The sequence below is a fragment of the Tenrec ecaudatus genome, chromosome 2 (assembly GCF_050624435.1).
Source record: "Tenrec ecaudatus isolate mTenEca1 chromosome 2, mTenEca1.hap1, whole genome shotgun sequence".
Lineage (NCBI taxonomy): Eukaryota > Metazoa > Chordata > Mammalia > Afrosoricida > Tenrecidae > Tenrec > Tenrec ecaudatus.
This window is the reverse complement of record NC_134531.1, coordinates 78,600,807-78,624,530: the sequence shown is the minus strand read 5'-3', so window position 1 is coordinate 78,624,530 and position 23,724 is coordinate 78,600,807. Positions and strand designations below refer to the sequence as shown.

Genomic DNA, 23,724 nt, shown 5'->3' with positions numbered 1-23,724 from the left:
TTCCATGTGGCCTTTGTTGTTTCTCAGCTAGATGGTTGCTTGTTTATCTTCAAGCCTTTAAGACCCCAGACGCTATATCTTCTGGTAGCCGGGCACCGTCAGCTTTCTTCACCACATTTACTTATGCACACATTTTGTCTTAAAGTGATTGTTTTGTGGAGGTGAGCGTCACAGAATGCCAGATTATTAGAACAAAGTGTTCTTGTTTTGAGGGAGTACTTGAGTCCAGGTCCAGTGTCCATCTGCATCTCAGATAAATCTCCATTTCTCTTTCATCCATTTTCTTTTTCCATATGCCTCTATACTCACTCATCTGTCTCTCCACTTTAAAAATTTGCATATCTGTAATACTTATATTTTGAGCCATTTTATCATTAAATTGTATACATTAACAAAATCTAGAAACAATTTTAATTTCATATGCCAAAAACACCCAAGCCCACTGCCCTCAAGTCAGTTTTGATTCATAGTGACTACATGTAGGGTTTCCAAGGCTGGAGCTGTTTGCAGAAGGAAAGAACTGCTTCTTTATTCTGTAGTCGCCGCGCAGCTGGTGGGCTTGAATCCCAATTAAACTGTTTACAAACTCTCTTGGAAATATCACTTAATTCTTTTAAGGAAATTCGACATGTAATGAACAGCACCAACAGAGCTCCTGATTTAATCATATAAGAACTCTTTAGAAATAGTGTTTACTTTTATAAGACATTCTGTTCCTTTCCAACCTCTAGAGGATTTTTTTGAAATTTAGGAGTAGAAAAAGAGAACACTGAGAAGAGAATACTTTATAGAATTATTGTAATTGTAAGTCCGGTGGCTCGGTAATTCAGGCACCCTCTAATTCTTATTTGGAAATAGTCACTAATTTAATACCTTTGAACTGTGCTTTTAATCTATGCAGATATGATTGATGGTGAAAGAAAAATATAAATTTAAGTGAATAATGATAGAATTATACTCTTACAACATTTTTGAAAAGTTTCAAGTGTGGTTTTGGTTCTACTTTAAAAACCTAGTCAGTAGTCAGTCATCCTCACCCTACTGGATTTCTGAGACTGTAAATGTTTATTGGAGTACCAGTTGGATTATTTCCCAACTATGTTGGGAAAATCACTTAATGCTACTAAAGCATTGAGTTTTCCTTTTGAGTGTGTGCTGACTGACTCACAGTAACCATATGTACAACAGAATGAAACTGCTTGACCCTGCACTACCCTCACAGTTGTGCTTGAGCCCCTGGTTGCAGTTACTGAATCAGATGATCCTGTTGAGGGTCCTCTTTTTTTTTTTTTTTGGTAGACACTACCAAGTATCATCACTTCCATAGCTAGTTCCGCCTGATAACATGTCCAAAGTAAATAAGATGAAATCGCCCATGCTTGCTTGGAAGAAACATTCTGACTATACAGATTTACCTGTTCTTCTGGCGATCCATGGTTATATGTTCAATATTATTTGTCAACACTATAATTGAGATGGATCAATTCTTTTCTGTTTCTTTATTTGTAACCCAGTTTTTACATATATTTGAGGTGATTGAAAATGCCATAGCTTACATCAGATGCACCTTAGTTCTGAAAGTGACATTTTTGCTCTTTAACACTTTAAGGAGGCCTTTTATGATAAATTTACTCAATGTAATACAAGAGTTGATTTCTTGATTGCTGCTTCCATGAGAATTGATTATGGATTTCAGTAAAATGAAACCTATAACACTTTGAACACTTATCTGTTGTCTGGTGGCCCAGTTATGAGGATTTTTACTTTATATTGAGTTGTAATCCATACTGAAAGCTGTAGTCTTGGATTTTCATAAATACTTCAAGTGCCCCTCACTTTCAGCAAGAAAGGTTGGACCATCTGCATATCGCAGGTTGTAAATAAGCCTTTCTCCAGTCTGGATGTTGGGTGTTCTTGTAGTTCAGCTTCTCAAATTCTTTGTTCAGCATACAGATTCAATTAGCGAAAGGATACAACTCTGATACACTCCTTTCCTGGTTGTAAACCATGCAGAATTCCTTGTTCTGACAAATGGTCTATGAACAGGTGCTGCATGAGCATAATGAAGCCTTCTGGCATCCCCACTCTTGGCAGTGTTATCTTTCATTTGTTCTGATCCGCACAGTCTCATGTTTTTGTATCGGCAATAACACCCAAGTAAACATTGTTTCGGTATTCTCTACATGAGCCAAGATTAGTTTGATGTTAGCAGTGATATCCTTTGTGCCATGTTCTCTTCAATATCTTATGTATATTTCTGGCAGCACCCTGTTGTTATTCTGCCATCGCCGTTTTTGAATTATCTTCAGCAAAATTTTACTTTCAAGTGATATTAATGACATTGTTATATAATTTCTACATTCTCTGTTTGACCTGTCTGTGGACATGGATCCATACGAATGATATGACTCCTCTTGCAGTCATTCGGCCAAGTTGATTTCCAAATTTTTTGGCATAGACTAATGAGTGCTTCAGCAGTGCATCCGTTTTTTGAGACACTTCAATTGAAATGGACTTCTTTTTATTAATGCTGTCAGTGCAGCTTGAATGTCTTCTTTTAATTCCATGGATTCTTAATCATATGCTATCTCTTAAAATGGTTGAATGCCAGCCAGTTTTTTCTGGTACAGTGATTCTGTATATTCTTGCTTTGTATTGCTGTTAAAACTACTACTTTTGCTTATACTATTTTTAATACATTCTTCTATTGCACTTTAAAATTCCATTTCAACATTGGGCATAAGTTTATTTAAATATGAAATAATTATGTGATATAGAACTACTCTTGCCTTTTATTGACTTAAGTCATAAAAGATGCTAGATGCTAAATCTAGACCTTGTGTGTATTTATTTTTGCTTTAAGGATTTTTATATTTTTAGTCTAGTTTCTAGAATTCTGTGATTGGTGGTTAAAATCATCTTTAGAATACAACAAATAATTTTATGTACAGGTCAACCCCTAAATTGTTTTGGTTCATTTTAATTCTAAGATAAATTAATTTTTATTTAAAGATTTTTAATTACCCATGGCATTTAAAATTTTCCATGAAGTGCCAAACTTAAAGGGTAACAAATATGTTCTGGATACTTAAAAAACAAAATTGTCCAGTCAATAAAATTATTGTTTGGGGAAATTTTTTTCTGTTTTGAATCATTTTATTGGGAGCTCTGACAGATATCATCACATTCCATAGTTTAGTCACATCAAGCAGTATTGTACAATTGCTACCACAATCATTTTTAAAACATTTAAATTTTTCTTGAAATCCTTGATGTCAGCTCCCCTTTGCCCCCTCCCACCACACCGCCTAGGAGCCCTTGTCATTTTTCTCTTTAATAGGTTTTGATTTTTTGCCATTATCTTACACAATCCCATATATCCATTCACACACAATTGTTATATTCAATCCCTTTATACAATCATCAATGCTGTCATTTTCCCTCTTTCCCCACCTCATCCCATACCCTCAGGGAACCATTACTCCTGTTACTGTTTCTGAAGGGTTATCTATCTTGACTTTCATGGACCAAGAGATCTTAAATATACAAATAAACATATGCAAATCCAACATACTTAATAAGGTAAAACAAATAAAAAGCAATAGTAAGGGGAGGAAGTATTAAAGAACTACAGGAGTGTTACAGCTCTTTTAGAATTTGTCTAGCAGGTTTTCTGGTTTTTCAAGAAAACCCCTTAAAAAAAAAGAACTAGAGGATAGTTATGTGGTTCATCAGTTATGCCCCACCTTGGATTTATCATTCCTTTCATATGACCTTTTATCTTACAGGTGTGTTTTGGGTCTCCACTACATTAATGCCCCCTTGACATTGATTTGGTTGCTTGTTTTTGAACTTCTGATTCTGCTTTCTATTGACAACTCATGATCTCACAGGCTGGTGTGCTTCTTCCATGTGAGCTTTATTGCTTCCTTGATAGATGGCTGCTTGGTTAACTACAGTCTTTAAGAACCCAGACCGAATATCTTTTAATAGCCAGACACCATCAGCTTTCTTCACCACATTTGCTTATGTACCCATTTTGTCTGTAATAATCATATCAGAAATGTGAGTATCATACAATACCTCATTATTAGAACAAACCGTTTTTGGACTGAGGCAAGATTTAAGTAGAGGCCCAAAGTCCATCTGTTTCCTTGTTGTATTTGCATATATATATATATATATATATATATATATATATATATAAATTTACATGTATATATGTTTTTCTTCCTCTTTTTTCCCTCCTACCCCACCCATCATTCACCTCTCAAATATAATTTGATTAATCAAACACGACCAGAGAAGCTATACTGTATGTACCATCAATTTCAGAACACTTAATGTCCCACTGTACCCATCATTGTTGGCTCCCTGCTCACCTCCCCTACCTTCCTCCCCTCTCATGCTCTACAGGAACAGCAGTCCAGTCACTGTCTCCATATCTTGTATAGATACTCATCCCTCCCCCCAAAACATACAGATAGTCACAAGTCTCATAGGGATCCTGAGAGAGCAGATGAATATGTCTCTGTTAAATATAGAGAAGGACATGTTATAAACCACCAGTCGAGTCCCCCTTTCTTTTAAGGTTACATATATAGTCCCCCTTTCTTATAAGGCTACATATCCCAGGTCCCACTTACCTAACAACATATACACCCTTTTACTCTTCAGCATTTGTATCCGAAGGGCGAACATCCTAAAAGTTCCCACTGATATTCCTGCAGTCAAAGATGAGTGGTCTCGTGCTTCCCATCCCCCGGCCTCCCAATGCCACAGTTGCGTCTTTAGACATTCAGTGTTGCCCCATTGTGAGTTCAGATAGGGTGCCAAGTACTTCCCCTTGAGTCAGAAGTCTATGATTGGGATACTTCAGGGACTTCATGACTTTGCTCCCTCAGTGGGTCAAACCGACCACTCTCCCCAAGCTGTCTCTTCAGGGCTATCCTCTGCAGCACTGTCATCTAGGTAGAGAACATTGTGTCTTGAGTTGAGGCCGGTCTGCAGTCGTCTCTGGGAATGAGCTACTCTAAGCAGGAACATCGACCTCAAGAAATAGCACCCTGGAATGAGGTCTACTCTTGCTCTTCCTTTCTGTGGCTATATAAACAATACCCTCCCTCCCCTTGGGCTGGTTAGTGCCCTGACCGCCATTGCTGTTGCTCTTCTTCCCCCATCCCTCTGTGGCATATAAGGAGGGGGGATGTTTGTGTTAGACTTCCCTGGATGGAGTGGCTTTTTGTATAACAAAAGAATCTACATTATTACAACAGAGAAACAAGCAAATCCTGTTTTATATTGCAAGAGAGCAAGCAACTTAGTAATTGATGTTTAGTGAATCTTCTAGCTGACTTGTTTGTTTTAGGTCACATCTGTGATATGCCGTAAAAATTGCACTACCTGTACTTATGTGCCTACCTGTTATCAGTTGCAGAAGTGTTGTGTAATGTGTAAATCATATTTATATCTTTGTACAGGAACATGTTGTTTTATATGCAAGGCTGTTCATTAGTATTTTTATTTAAACCTTTTTCAGTGGTCTAAAACAGTAGAAATCTAGAGTATCGGAACAAAGAAAAAGTTCATTGCCATTGAGTTGATTCCAACTCACAACTAAACCAATCCCAGTGCAAGTGAGTGGATCCTGACTCATAGCCACACTAGATCACAGACTATAACTGTCCCTTTTTTGTTTCCAAGAATGTAAATCTTTACAAGTGTATAAAGCCTCATCTTTCTCCTGCTGAGCAGATGGTGGATTCAGAAATGTTGGTTGTGGTACGTAGGTACCACCTAGTTCTGGTCTCGGGTTCTGGATACTGATGTTTGTGTGGTTCATCAGTCCTTTGACTCTTTATGTATGTCCTTAGATTTTGTCACTATTCTTTCCTCCTCATAGGGACTAATAGTTTCACCTTAGATGGCCACTTACAAACATATAAGGTCCCAGTTGTACTCATGAAATTAGGTTATAACCTTTGTTTTTATGAACTGTGTCATCCCAATCTACCTTGGTGTCCCTTGAGATGATGGTCCTGATTTTCTATGTCCAGTGACTCATTACTTCAGGGTATTTGGTTAGGTCTAAAAATTTTTTATAACCTTGTCCTCTGTATGCTCCACCATATTAATGGATATATTTACAGCAAAAGTAAATGTAAGCCATATAGATGTCTAGGGAAGACTGTACATTTAAAATATTTTTAATTAAATGATTGATAGTGTTAAAAGAGAGAGGACATCTCTGTGGCTATTTTTTCTTCTCCTTCCTACATATGGGGGTAACATCAGTAGGTAACCTCATGATGACTGGGAGAGGATTGGCATTCTCAGGTATTTAGTCATGCTTGGATTCACAATCAGTGATCATGGAAGCAACAATCAAGAAATCAAATGACACATTGCATTGGGTAAATCTGCTATAAAGGACACCTTTAAAGTGTTGAAAAGAAAGGATGTTACTTTGAGAAACAAGGTGCACCTGACCCAAGCCATGTTATTTTCAGTGGCCTCTTATGCATGTGAAATTTGAACATTGAATAAGGAAGAAGAAGAAGAATCAATACATTTGAATGGCGGTGCTGGAGAAGAATGTTGAAAGTACCATGGACTGCCAAAAGAACCAACCAATCTGTCTTGGAAGAAGTATAGTCAGAGTGTTTCTTTGAGGCAAGAGTAGTGAGACTTCATCCCATGTCCTGTAGACATATTGTCAGGAGAGACCAGCCCCCAGAGAAGGACATCATACTTGATAAAGTGGAGAGGCAGTGAAAAAAAGAAGGGCCCTAGACAAGAAGAATTGATAACAGTGGCTGCAACAATGAGCTCAAACATAAGAACAGTTCCATTGAGACAGATGACAAAGGGCTGAGCAGTGTTTTGTTCCATTGTACATAGAGTTGCTATGATCTGGAACCAACTTGATGTTACCTGACAACACTTCCAAGCCATAGTGGTGACAGAGATGATAGCAGTTTATACGATTCTTATCATGAAATACAAATTATGTGACCGTAGTGGGGTAGTGTCAACTTATTAGGGTGGTCTTTTAGAGGTGCTTACAGAAGCTTGTTTGAAATAGGCAAGCTTAATTGGAAGAGTGGTGAAGTCCCATTTCCTATGCAGGCTCTACTCTTGTGTAGACAATTTACCTCTGTGAGACAAACATTTCCATATACATCTTATGTGATCTCTAATGTTCCTTCGCAGCTCCAAAATATTTTGATCTTATGGATCTATCACATGAAGAATAAAGCCTTCGATCTGCTCTTTACCAATAGGCATTCCTTTCCTGCTAGAATTTATTTATAGACTTGCAAATCTGAAGTCAATGAGCTACTTTCTTAATGACCATTTAAGTAATGCCTCAGAATTTGTGTGGGCATCATGATGTTTATTGAAATGCCTTCCTATAATGTAGTTCTTAACTGAGAAGGAAATCTTTAGAATTACAATCTCCAAATGAAATGATGCCAGTTGATTTAAAATTGTCAGAAAAGAATTCACTGGCACTAGAAAGCAAAACAAATTTATTTCCAAACTTGGTCCCAGAGGCTCTATGATGTTACTATAAGCCGAGACTGTCCCTGTAGTTATCCAGATTTATTTACAGGTTAACTGGTTGTTCAGTGTCTTCCTGGAAATGCCATGAATTTCCATATTTTAGAAAACACAGATTTATTGGACCATCAACATGTTGTGAGAAGTAGAATGCTTTTTTTCATTCACTGTTTTGTGTGGTACTATGCTTAGAGACTTGCGGTTGATGTCCCCAAATTGAATGTTTGCTATCTTTTGGAATTTCATTATTTGAAAACATTTAATGACTTTCCATCATGCAGATAGTCAATTCCATTGAGGCAGAGGAGTTCAAAAACACATAAAAGTACCAAAATTTATTTTAATTAGATAGATTGCCATGTGATTTAAAAACTAAACTCAAGTATTTTTCGAAGGCATTTTTCCTGTAATAATAAAATTCCAATTCCTTTTAGATTGTTAGGACTCTGTCAGGAAAAGCAGCCAGAAGACTCGGAAACATTCTGCCTACAGAACTTCCTGACAGATAATATTGTTGAACATTTTCGTTTATTTGTTTTACTCTTAAAGTTTTTATTCTAATAACCCAAATCTAAGGATTTCAGGTTATCTTCTCGAACTTTTGTGTTTGAATTTAAAAATCATATTACTAACATGAGCCAGTTAAGTAAACTGAACTTACTTAATATTTAAGCCAAATGCCATATATTCTTGTGTATGAGCTGAGTTTTTCAGCACATTTTCTTTCAGTTATTGTGGTAAAATTAGGTGCCTTGGCTGACATTCGGGTCGGCTTATACTAGAGTGTATACAATATTCTGTTCAATACAGTATTCAAATATGCAAATCAAGATGGCAGTTCTTGAGTGAAAATATAACAGGAAGCCTGAGGTAATTAGAAACTGAATGTAATATAATACTGCAGCATTGCAAGAAAGCATGGTTCTTCGCTACTTTTTCTTGAAAGAAGCCCTGCTGGTTCTAAGGAGAAAACTGTGAGCCATTCTCCTCTTTCCTTTGGGATTGGTGTGATCCTGAATTGACTCCATCAGACTTAATAACAGTATTTTGATATGGCTTGTTTCAATTCCCCCCAAGCATGTCATATTAAGGAGACTGTTGCCTAGCCTTGATGCTGTGAGTGCTAAGAAGAGTATCTGACACAGTCCTCACTGTGGTTGAGTCGAACTGGTTTATAGCAACCCTGTAGGACAATCGGTATTGCCCGGTGGGTTTCCGAGACGGTAACTTTTTACGACAGGAGAAGTCTCATTTTCCTCCTGAGGAGCAGCTGATGGTTTCGAGCTGCAGCCCAACATGTAACACCTTGTCATAAGCACTCCCACGGTACAAAAGAAGCAGCTCACTGTGTTGGTAGGTACCAGTGAGTTGGTTCCGACTCAAAATGAACCTGTGTACAACAGAACAAAATAGTTCTGGGTCCTGTGCCAGTCTTTTCTGTGTTTGAGCTCAGTGTTGCAGTCATTGTGGCGCTCCTGCTCACTGAGGTCTTTTTTGATAAGCATCAACTTCATCAAGCATAATGCCCATCTCAGAGGATCCGTTCCTCCTGATAACTTGGCCAAAATAGATGAGGCAGTCTCACTCTCTTCATTTCTAAGGAGAACTTTGGCTGTACTTCTTCCAGGACAGATTGGTTTATTCTTCTGGAAGTCCATGGTTTATTCATTATTCTTTGCCAATAATAAAGTCTATATTTGAAATCTGCTATGGATTATGGCTAGGCTTTATTTGTGTGTGAAACTAAGTAATGTAATAAACTTCCTGGAACAACTAGACAACTATGAAGACAAAAACCACTCTCACAGAGCAAGCTAAGTGAAAACTGAACTAGCTGCAAACGAAATGTCGTCATTCCCCTAACGTGCCTGATAGAGGAACTTGACACATGCATTGGAGAAGAGAAGGAAGAAATGTAGCCAGGATGGCTGTCTTTACATGTCCTTGAGTGCTAACTTAGAGGAGCCAGGGACAGAAGCTCGAGGGAAGCAGATTCTAACTAACTCCAGCAAAGTTACTTTCTTTGTTTCAGTATTGATACCACATTTCTAAACGGTGGCTACTCAGAGTACCCAACAAAGGCATATGGTTCCTAGGAGGTGAAAACAGTGTGTGCTTAACTGATAACATGAAGAGCTCAGGACACACGGAATGGAGGAACAGGAGGTAGGGGGAAGGTAGGGAGAGGAGGGGAGGAAAAAGGAACCTATCGCAATGATCAACACATAACCACACATACCCCTCCCCCCAGGGGGACTAACAACAGAACCCATGTGGGAAGGGAGACAGTAGTCAGTGTAAGATAGGAAAATAACAATAATTTATTATTTATCAAGGGTTCATGGGTGGGGGAGGGGAAAGGGGAGCGGATAGCAAGGGCTCAATACACACACACATATGATATAGTATACAAATATATACTTGCTCCACATATACCTAATACATATATCATACTTGCTTTAATGATGGGAAATTAATATTTTCCAGAAAAAAATTATAGTATTTTATCATTTCTGTGCAGGAAATTATGATTTTGCAGGAGCATGGCTTACCTAGAGAGGGTGATTGATTTCAGGCTCCTCTGCTTCCTTAGTTAGCTGCCCCTATGGAGGAGCAATGTATACACCCTAGACAGCCTCACGTGCAACTCAGATTGTTTGCTATCGACACACTTAGTGCATTTCTCTCTAGCTGACTTTTGATGTATGGTGGCCTTAAATGTCTCTGAATCTTGGTCTTGTTGGCGATATATGAAAAATTAGACATAATGTTTATATTAAGTATTCTTGTTCAAAGTATTGGTTCTTCCTAATGAAATAGAGCTTCTTATAACAAAGTTTTTATAATGTGTCTGATAATCAGGTAACAGGAAGAGTTCATTTATATTATTGAACTATGGTGTTTGAGCATAATGCTTCTACCCCCAATTATAATGTAGCTATTAGAGGTGTGTTTTTAAAATGTCTTATGTGCTCATGCTGTTAGCTTGTTTAGACTGCTTTTCGTGTGTGTGTGTGTGTGTGTGTGTGTACACATACCTGAGCAAAACTGTGCATTTAGATACCTAGCCTCTCAAAGGAAATAGACTCTGCATGACTAATAGTACAGCATTTAAATAGGAAGAAAATTCCAGTTTATTGTTTAGTCTTCATATACCTTTTATTAAAATCAAAGTTTTAAACATTTTGACTTATTATTGTCTTTTCTTAAACTAAGATTTGTAACTAACTGGAACCAAGGGTGAAATAATTGAAGAAAGTTAAGCTTTCCTAAAACACTTTACTCTGCCATGATTATTACCATAACAAGCTCTAATTTGATGTCACTTTGCATTTAGGCAATGATGTCAAACTGTGCTGGAAGAAATCCTCTGGTGACTAGAACTGTTCAGCAACAGCTGCTGTTCTACCAGTGAGAGGATTAAATACACAAAACAACCAAACGCCTTCTAGCAAAGAGCAGTCTGATATGTATTTTCAATGGTTATCATACTAGTTGCAACTATAGCTTTAGAGGTTGAGTTTAGTGATGGAATATTTCCTAGGATGTTGCTGATTTAATTCTGTGCCACAAAATAGATTTGGTATGATGACACTAGCCTTGGAAGCTCTCAGTGCAGGAGAGCAATCAGGTGTTATTATGTGAAGGTGATTATAGAAATAGTCTGATTCTATAATTCAGTATTCTGTATGAAATGAATATATAGATAAATACTCTTAGTTTGTGTGTGTGTGTCTGTGGTTGTGTGTATCTTATAAATTAATTTTAAAGGCTTACTTACAGGTATTCTGTTCCCTCAAATCTACCTTTGTTGAACTATTTCATTAACCAAAACATAACGAACTTTAAAGATATGGCTGATACAAGCCTTGTGATACAGAGGGACTCTCAGAACTCCAAACTCAATGTCATCAAGTCTTTTCTGACGCATAGCCACACTATAGCCACCCTGCCTCAATGGGTTTCCAAGACTGTAATTTTTAAAAATCATTTTATTGGGGGCACATGCAATTCTTATCTCAATCCATATATCCATCCATTGGACTGTAAATTTTTATAGGAGCAGAAAACCTCATTTTTCCTTCCTAAAGCACTTGGTGAGTTTGTAATTAGTAGCTCAATGCATAAGCCAGTACACCACCAGAGCTCCTACAGAGGGTCAGCAGGAGAATTTTTAAATGGTGGAACTGTTTTATATATTGATTATGTTGATAATTTTATGTTTGTCAGAATTCATAGAAATGTATGATGATGAAACAGTTTTTTTAAAAAACCAGCCATTCTTTCTTCCCTCTAAAATTTCATTACATATTAGGGAAACTTAGTGTCTCTTATACCCTTTCATTTGAGAGCTGCCAGAGGTTGAGGCCAGATTCAAAAGAGGACATAGAACATGGTATATAATTGTTAGTTGGATTTTGACTCAACGCAGAGAATACCAGAAAGATGATTACTTGTGTCTTATTGACTATGCCAAGGCATTTGTGTGAATCATAACAAACTATATATAGTCTTGAGAAGAACAGGAATTCTAGAACACTTTATTTTGCTCTTGCAGAACTTCTACATAGATGGGGAGGCAGTGGTGAGAACAGAGGAAATGAATACAGCATTATTTAAAATCAAAATGGTGTGTGTCAGGGTTGTATCCTTTAACCATACTTATTTAATTTGGATACTTTGTTAGTCTGGGTAGACTATATAAACAAATCCATAGAAACTCATATGTGTATAAGCAATAACTTTATTTAAAAGAGTAATTGTGTATTTTTAAATCATTTCATTGGGGGCTCTTATAACTCTTATCACAATCCATGCATACATACATTATGTAAAGCACATTTGTACATTTTTGCCATCATCATTCTCAAAACATTTTCTTTCTACTTGAGCCCTTGATATCAGCTCTTCATTTTTCCTCTCCCTCTCCCACCCTCCCTCCCAGTAATTGTATATTAAGAAAACATCCCAACCCAATCCAGTTCAAGTCCACAAGTCCGATATTAGCCCATATGTCAAATACTCATCTATAAAGTCCTCTTCAGACTCATGAAACACATGCAATGATGCCAAATGCAGGGCAATCACAGGTCAGTGGGTAGAAAGTCTTTGGATCCAGTAGCATTGTAACTATCTCAGCACTGGGAGGAGTCTCCACGTGGTTTCTCCGGCTTCAGAGGTCTGGTTGCATCAGGGTAGGTCCATGTGGCTTGTCAAGCTACAGTGTCTCCCAGGGAGTGAGCAGAGAGAGAAGTATCTCTGCCTCCAAGGAGCAAATTCCAGAGTTCCAAAAGTTCTCAGGAGAAGGTCATGCTCACACAGAGGCTTCATTGGCTGTGATCCAATTGAAGGACTAGACTCCACCCCTTCACTCTTAATCCTTTGAAGTCCCAAAATGACACCAGATTATGTAACTACCACATATACTGAGCAAATAATCAGAGAAACTGGATTATATGAAAAACAACAACAACATGACAGCAGGATTGAAGAAGGCTATTTTTTTTTCTTGCCTGGAAAATGCTCGCAAAGTCACGTGGTCAAAGAAGGCTATTAACAACCTATGATATGCAGATGACACAGCCTTGCTTGCTGAAAGCGAGGACTTGAAGCACCGGATGATGAAGATCAAGGACTGCAGCTTTCAGTGTGGATTACAACTCAATGTGAAGAAGACCCAAATCCTCACCACTGGACCAATAGATAACATCTTGTTCAATAGCGAAAAAGTCGAAGTTGTCAAGTATTTTGCCTTGCTTGACTCCACAATCATGGCTCATAGAAGCAGCAATGAAGAGATCAAGAGACATGTTGTATTGGGTAAATCTGCTGTACAGGACCACTTTAAAGTGTTAAAAAACAAGGATGTTACCTTGAAGACCAATGTGGACTTGACCGCCAAGCCATAGTATTTTCAATGGTTCATATGTGGAAGTTGGACACTAAATAAGAAGGAATCAATGCATTTGAAATATGCTGATGAGTAATATTGAAAGTACCATGGACTGCCGAAAGGATAAAGAGTCTGTCTCTGAAGACGTCTGGTCAAAGTGCTCTTCAGATGCAAGGATGGTGAGACTTCATCTTACATACTTTGCACGTGTTGTAAGGAGAGACTAGTCTCCTGAGAAGGACATCATACTTGGTAAGGTAGAAGTGCAAAAGAGGAAGAGTGTGTTTGGGTAGACTAGAGAAACATTCATAGACCCTCATATGTGTATAGGAAAGAGCTTTATATACAGTAATTGTACAGTAAGAAAACACCCCAGCCCAATCCAGATCAAATTCCTAAGTCTGATGTAAGACCATATGTCCAGTGCCAGTTTGTAAATTCCTCTTTAGGCTTAAGCAACACATGCAATGACGCTGAGTGTAGGAAGATCACAGGCCAGTGGGCAGAAAGTCTTGGAGATCCGTGGCAGTGGAAGCATCTTAGTGCCAGAATGAGTCTCCATGTGGCTCCTCCAGCTCCAAGGCTCTGGCTGCCATCAGCATAGTTCCATGTGACTTGTCAACAGAAATGCCTTGCAGGGAGTGAGTGTGTTCCTCACCTCCAGCATGCTATTTATTTTCTCAGAGCCTCCAAATGAGCTCATCAAGCTGGAACCTGATTGACAGGCTAGACTCCACCCCTCCAAAAGTTGACCCCAGATTATGTAACTACCACAAAGGGCAAAAATTGATACAGTATCTGCAACAATGGACTTCTGAATAGGAAAATTGTGACAACGATGGTGCAGGACTGGGCAGTGTTCTGTTCTTTCGTGTTCGGGGTCGCTACGGGTCAGAAACAACTAGATGGCAACTAACAGCAGTGACTAATGGTGTGAGCCTATATATTTTCGTGTGCTGCTTTGCCTCTCCTGCATCTTCTTTGGGGAAGTGTCTGTGTACTAGATCTTGTACTCATTGCTGATTTGTAAAATTTTTTAAATTGCTAAGTTTATTTTATTCATTTTAAGTGTTAGATTCTTTACTCAATTTTTAACTTGAATTTTGATATTTTGGTTATTTAGAATAATTTTTCTTAAAATAATTTTTATATACACAAAATAAGATCATCGGAAATGTGATTTACAGATATTTTCTTCCCACCTGTGGCTTGTTCTTTTATTTTCTTAAATCATACCCATCCAAGAGTGATGAAGTCCACTACAAAACTTGTTTGTTTTGGTGATGTATCTAAGGAATCTTTGAACAAGGGACACCGATCTTTTTGCCAATGTTTTATTTAAGGAGTTTCTTTCTCTTAGTTAATTTGTGTTTTGCATTTTATTCTATGATGCATTTGGATATGTTTTTATATGCTAATTTTGCCTAAGTGTATCCATTTATTCCTATACAATTGTTGAGAAGATTCTCTTTGCTGATTGGATTGTATTTGTATCTTTGTAAAAAAATATGGATCCTTAGTTCTGTTTATCTGTTCTTTCTCTGTTACCATGTTGTCTTCATGGTGTGTTTTATATTTATAGAAAGTCATGAAATCAGGCAGTATAAGCCAGCTTGGCTCATCTTTTTCTAAATTGTGTTGCCTATTATCATTTTTTCATTTGAATACACTTTTCATTTGATTTTAATTTCTGTTGGGAAACTGAATCTATACATCAATTGTTGGAAATTTTAACTGAATCTTTTCATTCATGAGTGCATATCTTTCAATTTAGTTAAGTCTATTTTTTTTAATTCAAGGTTTTTAATTTTAAGTTTATAGGTCTCGACCATGTTTGGTAAGATTTATGCCAAAGTCTTCTTCAGTAATTGTGGTATAATCAAAGGTGCTATTTGAACTTTAATATGCAGTTTAATTGTTCATTGTCCACTTATAAAAACATGCACACTTTTTTAAGCTTGTTAAACTTATTTTTTAGTTCTAGTGGGTTTTTATAATCATGTCCACATCGTATTCCTTAAAAGAGTGCATTTTATTTTGTTATATTCATGAGATCCTTAATACATACAGTAGGTATTCCATAAAATTAGGTCATTTTTAAGATTTGGCTTGTTTTTTTTTATTTTGGTTTCAATAGCTTGTTATCAAGAAACATTAATTATCTCTTACAAAAATGTTAAACTTTTACACGGTCATGATATATATTTCTGTGAAAAGTAACATGTAGGGAAATTAATGTTTCTCATAGTTCTTCCCTTTTAACAGGATCAAAGAATATGTATCTTACTTGCTCTAAGATAAATGATAGAAAGGAAAATTACTAGTTGCTAGAATTGTACTTCTTCTTGCACTGCTTAGTCATCGTTGTTATATAAGCATTAAAAGGTCTAAGCATTTTAACCAGGTTCCAGGCTGCTTCATATTTTGTGTGATTTTTTAAAACAGGAATTGTGACATTGCTTTAGTGAATTCTCAAGACCTTAAAAATTAATCTTTAATTTGAGCAGATTATGATGAACGAGAGGCATTTACAGTGTACAATTGCTCTCTGGCTGCAATTCTACTCTGTGGTGCTTTATTGATTTCTTTTCTTCTGCATTGCCACAGCGCAGGCTTTCTTCTCATTGTAAAAAGGGTCGTAGAAAACAAAATGAGTTGTTGTCTAACTAGGTACTTTTTCACAGGGGTCTCAAGCCAAAATTTTTCTTAAATTAGTCTTTGAAAAGAGTTTGTTGACGTTCTTTCACCTTATATTTTGTTTATGGTTTTGTTTTCACAGACATTGTTTTGGGGACGTATAACTAAGGCTATTAGTTTGGACTAGAAGTCATTATCATTCAGAGGAATGGTTTTTTAAAATGAAATAAATAGAAAACTGAAAAGCACAGTTTTTTCCCATGCACTATAGGCACCACTGTCTCTTCTGTGAATAAGAAAACAAAAATTTTAAAAGATGCATTTAATAACTATATTTTATAAAATATTCATATTTGTTTTGCACTTAAAAGAGACCACTAGCAAAATTTCTGCTTTTTCTGTTTTCAGTCTCTTTAGCTCTATTTTCCTTGTCCAGTATCATAGGATTTCTCCGTAGGAAAGAAACCTTTTTGGTCAAGGATTTATCAGGGCTTATGTTATTTGGTAGTCTATAAATGTCTAACTTTAGTAAACAAATATTTATTCAAGTAACAACATTCATCACAGAAAAAGATTTCTAGGAATAGGAAAAATTATTTTGATAGGAGTATTGGTAAGATATGATTAAAGTAATTCCAGCACTGATTTCGAGTCCTGTATTAAATGTAATGACACTTAAAGTCCTATAACTTCACAGGTTCTTCAGTTCTAAATATTATCTATTAGAGTAATTAATGAAATCAGATCTTATGAAATAATTGTATATTCAAGTCAGGCCTATTAGAGTATTTTAAAATTTATTATTATAATATAGAACATGAGTTTTGGTTTGTTTGTTTTTTTGTGGGTTTTTTTTTTTTTTTGCTTTATACACTGCTTTCCTGATGCAGTGTGAAGAGAACAATGGGTCAAAGATGCTGTAGGTGGGAACAGTAGCTTTCTACCTGTTAGAGGAATACTTGTGCTCTCCATATTGCCATCACCCAGCTCCACCCCCACCTCCATTCTGCCCAGTTCCAGCCCCAACAGAGACACACAGGAGCCAGTTCTCAAGTTCTTCCAAAGAATTAGTTTCCTTTGTTTTGTCAGGAAATGCTTAAGCTGTCTGCCTTTTTTTCCCCCTCTTCCCTTCAACCCTTTGGCAGTACAGAATTTATAGTCATAGCTCTGTTTCTAACTAAACAGAAAGAAAGGCAATGAAATCAAAAGAATTCCCTCGTGTTCTTTTGGGAAATTGATGTTTTAAGAGCAGAGGGAATGATATGTATTCTTGAAATTTTAACCCAGCTTAATTTTTTTAATTAGAGATGACATAAAAGGCTTTTCTTTCTAACTAAATAGGAAGTGTGATGCAATGAAGTATGCCACATAGTAAAAGGCTCATTTCCTGTCCTTTTGACTCTGTTATTTATATAGTTTAATTTTTTAAAGCCCAACATTTTATTCAATTTATATTGTGGGAATTCTTTTACATATGTAGAAAAATATAATTGAAAATTGAATATTCATTTTTTTCAGGATAATTTTGCTGCTTTTTAAGAAGCCAATTAAAAGTCTATTTAATAACCTTAGGTTAATTATACACTCAGAGGCACCACAGAGGAAAGACATGGAAATCTACTTCCGATACATCAGCCATTGAACGCCGTCTGGAGCACATTTCTTTTTAATCATTTTATTGGGGCTCATAAAACTCCATACATACATCAATTGTGTGAAGCACACTTATGCATTTGTTGCCCTCATCATTCTCAAAATTCTCCTTCCGATCAGGTTCCTGGAATCAGCTCATTTTCCATTTTTCCCTCCCCCTCTCTCCCTGCTCCCCCCTCCCCCTCCCTCGTGAACCCTTAATAATTTATAAATTATTGTTTTATCTTATCTTACACTGCCCAGCGTCTCTCTTCACCCACTTTTCTGTTGCCCATCCCCCAGAGAGGAGGTTATATGTAAATCGCCGAGATCAGTTCCCCCTTTCTAGGCCCCCTTCCCTCCTGGAATCACCACTCTCAACATTGGTCCTGAAAGGTTCATCCGTCCTAGATTCCCTGTGTTTCCAGATCCCATCTGTTCTGCTGTGCATCCTCTGGTCTAACCAGGTTTGCAAGGTAGAATTGGGATCATGATGGTTAGAGGGAGGAAGCGTTTAAGAGCAAGAAGAGGTTGTGAGTTTCATTATTGCTACACTGAACCCTGAGTGACTCGTCTCCTCCTCCCACTACCCCTCTGCATGGGATGTCCAGTTGTCTACAGATGGGCATTGGGTCCCCATCACACGCTCCCCTCATTCACGATGATATGATTTTTTTGCCCCTGCCTTTGGTGCTTGAAACCTTGTCCCCTCGGCCATTCGTGATCACACATGTTGGTGTGCTGCTTCCATGTGGGCTTTGTTGCTTCTACGCTAGATGGCCGCTTGTTTACTTTCAAGCCTTTAAGTACCCAGACGCTATATCTCTCAATAGCCGGGCACCATCAGCCTTCTTCACCATACTTACTTATGCACACCTTCTTCTTCAACGTTTATGTGGGGAAGGTGATCCCACAATGATGGTTTTTGAGGAGCACATTTCTAATCTCATACTCTGTGCTTCATGAGTGAGACTTGATTCAATAACAGCTGGTATATCAACAACTAAAACTATACTTATAAAAATATGTCTAATGTTTTATCCAATGCTCTTTTTTATTACATTTGTAAAGCCAGCTGGTAGTCTAGTCTTTTATTGGAGGTTTTACTTTAAGATTTTGACAGTTATTTTTCATGAAGACATTTTTACTGATGTATAGGCTTGAAAATATAAAACAATTATTTTAATGCATATTAGTGATATACATACTAAAGAAGGCATCAGATTTAGAAATGTAATATATTGATTATAATGTTCAGTGACATATAACTTAGGAAAGAAATCTATTACTAGTTTGTAGTTCTGTTTTTCCCCCTTATAACACTATAAATACATTTTTAAAACACGTTCGTAAAGATGCTGGGTTTCTTCACTGTTGCTAGGATAATTCAGGGTTTGTAGCTCTGTTTAAGATACAAAATGTCCAAATCTGACAAGCTATAATAAATGTAAACGCTACTGGTACTCTGTAATGGATCTCTGTGCTTCTTAGCTTGGTTTGGAATCTTCCGTCATAGAGATAGGAAGTGACAAAAGTCATAGATAGCTTGAAAGAAAAGGAACAGAGCCTTTGCATTTGAGGATGTAAGTGGTTATGATTTTCCTCAAGAATCCATAAAATACACCACTATATTTAGAAAGTTATGTGATTTATAAAAGGGATAGTTCAGTCTTAAACATGGGTTTATCATTAAAAGTTTGCCTAAATAAGTAGAATTTTTTGGCAACGTGTATAAATGAATGTTTTAATTTTATGATGAGTGTTCATTACATTCCCAGATTGTGGCAGTTGTTGGGAATACAGAATATGTGCTTCATAAGAGTCAATTTAAGTATAGCAACACTACAGAGAAGGGGCAGCATAATGACAAGATAAGCAGACAGGCAATGTAATGAAGCGTGAAAGGTGCTATATTTATAGCGAGCTCAGGGTGCTACAGAAGAACATAGTAGACAGAATGGAAACACTCATAATTTGTAGGTTGTTGGATAATACTCAAACGGTCTTTGCTACAGTAAGAACAAAAGGCAAACCCACTGCCCTCCAGTCCACTCCAACGTGAAGTGACCCAGGATACGGTTACCAAGACTGTAAATCCTCACAGGAGCAGGCCGCTTCATCGTTCTCCAGTGGTAGGATTGAAGGACCGATGTTACGTAAACCAAAACAACACTCAATGCCATTGAGTCGATTCTGACTCACAGCAATTCTAAAGGACAAGGTAAAATTGCCCCTGTGGGTTTCCAAGGTTGTAAATCTTTACTGGTGCAGACAGCCTTCTTTTTCTCTCTTGGAGAGGCTGGTGGTTTCGAACTGCTGATCTTGCAGTTAGCAATTCAGTGTGTAACCTGCTATACCAACAGAGCTCCTATGCGGTGATAATATTGGGGAATAATTATTCCTAAACTGTATGCTACTCTTATCCACCCTAACACAGCTCAAAAGTGAAAACCTAATGGATCAAACTGTTTACAATTAATTTAACTGTGTCCTAAAACAAAGTTAAAAAAATATTTGTAGGTTAAAAAAAAATACCCAGTACCCAACAACCTCAAGCACAAGAAATGCAGAGAAAGATACATCAAGCATTTGATCAAATTGTCCAAAACCCGATGACCCAGGGGGGTGGAGGGGAAAGTAGAAAGAAGATAACAAAAAGAAATACAAAGAATGCAGAACACACACACACACACACAATGAAGTTGAAGAGTCACAAAATAATTGTGATCGAAAGCAGACAAAAAAAGAACACATTTTAAATGATTCTATTTATATACAATTCTAGAGATTACAAACTATGATGACAGAGAGCAAGTAAGTAATGGTTTGGAGGTGGTGAAAAGGAAGATTACAAAGGAGCATTCAAGGCAACTTTGGGGTGATGGATATGTTCCTTTTATTATGTGGTTGCATAGTCAATGAAACACAAGTAAACATCTTTCTGGCATTCTCTGTTTTGAGTCAAAAGATCCAACTAGCATCAGCAGTGATAGCCCTTGTTCCACATTGTCTTCTGAATCTGGCCTGAACCTCTGGTAGCTCCTATACTGCTGCAAACCTTGTAAGATGATCTTAAGTAAAACTTTACTTGCATGTGATTTCAATGATAGTGTTCTATAATTTGAGCATTCTGTTGAGTTGCCTTTCTTTGGAATGGGTATAAATATGAATATCTTCCAGTCAGTTGGTGAAGTCGCTGTCTTCCAAATTTCTTGGCATAGATGAGTAAGTGCTTCCAGTGCTTCATCAGCTCATGGAAACATTTTAATTGTTATTTTATCAATTCCTGGAATCTTTATTTTGGCCAATGCTTTGAGTACAGCTTGAGCTTCTTCCTTCACTACTGTTGGTTCTTGCTCATATGCTTCCTTTTGAATGGTTGGATGTCGACTCATTCCTTTGGTACAGTGACTCTGTATTCTTTCCATCTTCTTTGGAAGCTTCCTGCATCATTCAATATTTTATCCATAGAATTTTTCAAAATCGCAACTTGTGGCTTGGATTTTTTCTTGAGTTCTTTCAGTTTCAGATCTGCTGAGCATATTCGTCATTGTTGGTTTTCTAACTCTTGGTCTTTGCACATTTCATTGTAATATTTTACTTTATCTTCTTGAGTTCCCCTTTGAAATTTTCCATTCAGCTGTTTGACATTTCTTCCATTTGCCTTAGCCACTCTGTGATTAAGAGCAAGTTTCGTGGGCACTCTGACATCCACTTGATCTTTATTTCATATCCTTTAAATGGCCTTTCGTTGTCGTATTGAATCAGCCCACAGTTCCCAGAGTCATCTGCTCTTAGTGCTCAGTGTATCAAATCTGTTCTTGAGACGTTCTCAAAATTTAGATTGAGTCTTAAACTTGTCTTTTCACTCTTATGACCTTGTTTTCATTTTCTTCAAATTCACCCAGAACTTGCGCTACATCTGAGCACTTGATGGTCTTTCCACAGTTTGCCCCTCATCTGGTTTTAGCTATTGATATTGAGCTTCTTTATTATGACTTCCCATAAATGTAGTCATTTTTTTATGTGCGTGGTATTCCATCTGGAAAAGTCCATGAGCAACTCACTATTTATGTTGTTGAAAAAAGGTGTTTGCTTTGAATAAGTCATTGGTCTTTCAAAATTCTATCATGCGGTCTCCAGCTTCATTTTTGTCACCACATCCATATTTTCCAAGTACTGCTTCTTCATCTTTGTCATAAACTTTTGCATTCCAATCACCAATAATGATCAATGAATCTTGATTGCATATTTGCTTAATTTATGACTGAGATATTGATAGCATTCTTCACTTTCTGTGTCACTAGCTTTAGTAGTTGGTGCATATATTTGAATAATAATTGTAATGAAAATTTTATATGTCTTCCAATCAATCACAGACAACATTGCACTTAAAGGTAAATCTTTAAATGTCCTCTTTGGAGATAGGTACAGTGGTTTACCAGGTAGTGACCCAGCCAAATGGCACTAGAGTAGACATAATGTGGAACACCGTCCACTTATTTTGATATTACATGAAGCTAATGCTTTTATTCTTTTAAAAAATAAATTTGTCCACATGTCATATATTTTAATAATTTAACCATATTAAGATTTGTGCAGTCATCACTACAATCAATGTTAAGACATTTTATTCTCCTATTATTGTGGTTAGCTCCCCATTCCACCCATCCTCTCTTATTATGACCCTTTACAAATATCTGTCTAGTTATAAACTCTATAGACCTATCTATCTTATGCAGAAAATCTTACAAAACACAGGAAGTAATCAAGAAAACAAACAAACAAAAAATCAACAGCAAGGACTTAGACAAAACATAGAAAATTTTCAACAATTAATGCATCTAGAGTGTACATTTGATCAATTTTTACTGGAGATGTTCAGAATTCTTCTAATTCTTAAATGCTAGATTTAGTGGTTGGTACATAAATTTAATAGGTGTATTAATTGGATTTTCTTGTATGTAGGTAGACACTATCTTATCACAGACAACATTGTCCTTCGAGATCTTGAAATGTCCTTTTTGATGAATGCAATGTCATTCCTCTTGATTGTGTTATTTCCAGCTTAGTAAATCATTATTTTCTTTTTCAAAAAAATTGATTAGTGTATAATTCACATATCATACAATTCGATAGTTCAAGCAAATCAAGAAGAGTTGTACAGTCTTCACCACAATCAGTTTTAGAATCTCTGCTTCATTCTTGTATTCGTTATGGAGAGATAATAAACCATGATTTTCTGATTCAAAATGGCCAAAACAAGTCCATTTCACCTCACTAATGCCTAGAATATAGATCTTTATGTGTTCTATTTTATTTTTAATAAGTTCTGGTTTTCCTGGGTTCATACTTCATACATTCCAAGTTCCAATTATTAACTGATGCTTGCAACTGTTTCTTCTCATTTTAAGTCATGCCCCATCAGCAAATTAAGGTCCTGGCACTTTAGTTCCCACCGGCTTTACTCCATCCCTCTCCTCAAACTCTACTCCCTCTCCTCATACTCTCCTCTACTTTGAGAAGTCAGCTCTCCTGAATCATATTTTGGGCGCCTTTTGACCTGAGCAGCTCACCTTCTGGCACTTTCTCTGACAGTGTTCTGCTTCCGTTCATTAGATTCTCAGAAACTGACAATGTTTTGACACTGTCCGTAGGATTTTCAGTGGCTAATCCCTCTAAAGTGGACAGCCTTTTCCTTCGTTGTCGTCTGTTTTCGGTCTGGACGCTCTGCTGAAACCTCTTTACTATGGTGCCCCATCGCGATACCTAAGCCGCCACTATACAACAGGCAGACAGTGAAGGGAGGTTTTGACTTGTAGAGAATGCTTTTTGTTAATGATTAATTATAAATATCACATCCAGGCAGTTAATTGTAAATAAAACCTATCCTTTAGTATATCATAGAGGTTAAGAGCATTGTTTGTGTTACACGCAGTCACAATTGTGCCTCAAAAAATGGAAAACATTTTATTTGGGCAAAAATAAGTCAAAAAGTA

The 23,724-nt window shown here is 36.9% G+C and overlaps 1 protein-coding gene and 1 non-coding gene across 4 annotated transcripts in view; both read left to right on the top strand.

Moving 5' to 3' along the window:
- SSBP2 (single stranded DNA binding protein 2) overlaps positions 1-23,724 on the top strand; it is a 316,310-nt gene that overhangs the window by 166,140 nt on the left and 126,446 nt on the right. The window lies entirely within an intron of this gene.
- Positions 3,635-3,695, top strand: LOC142442036 (U7 small nuclear RNA). The gene has a single exon (XR_012783299.1). It is a non-coding gene; the product is annotated as a U7 small nuclear RNA (small nuclear RNA).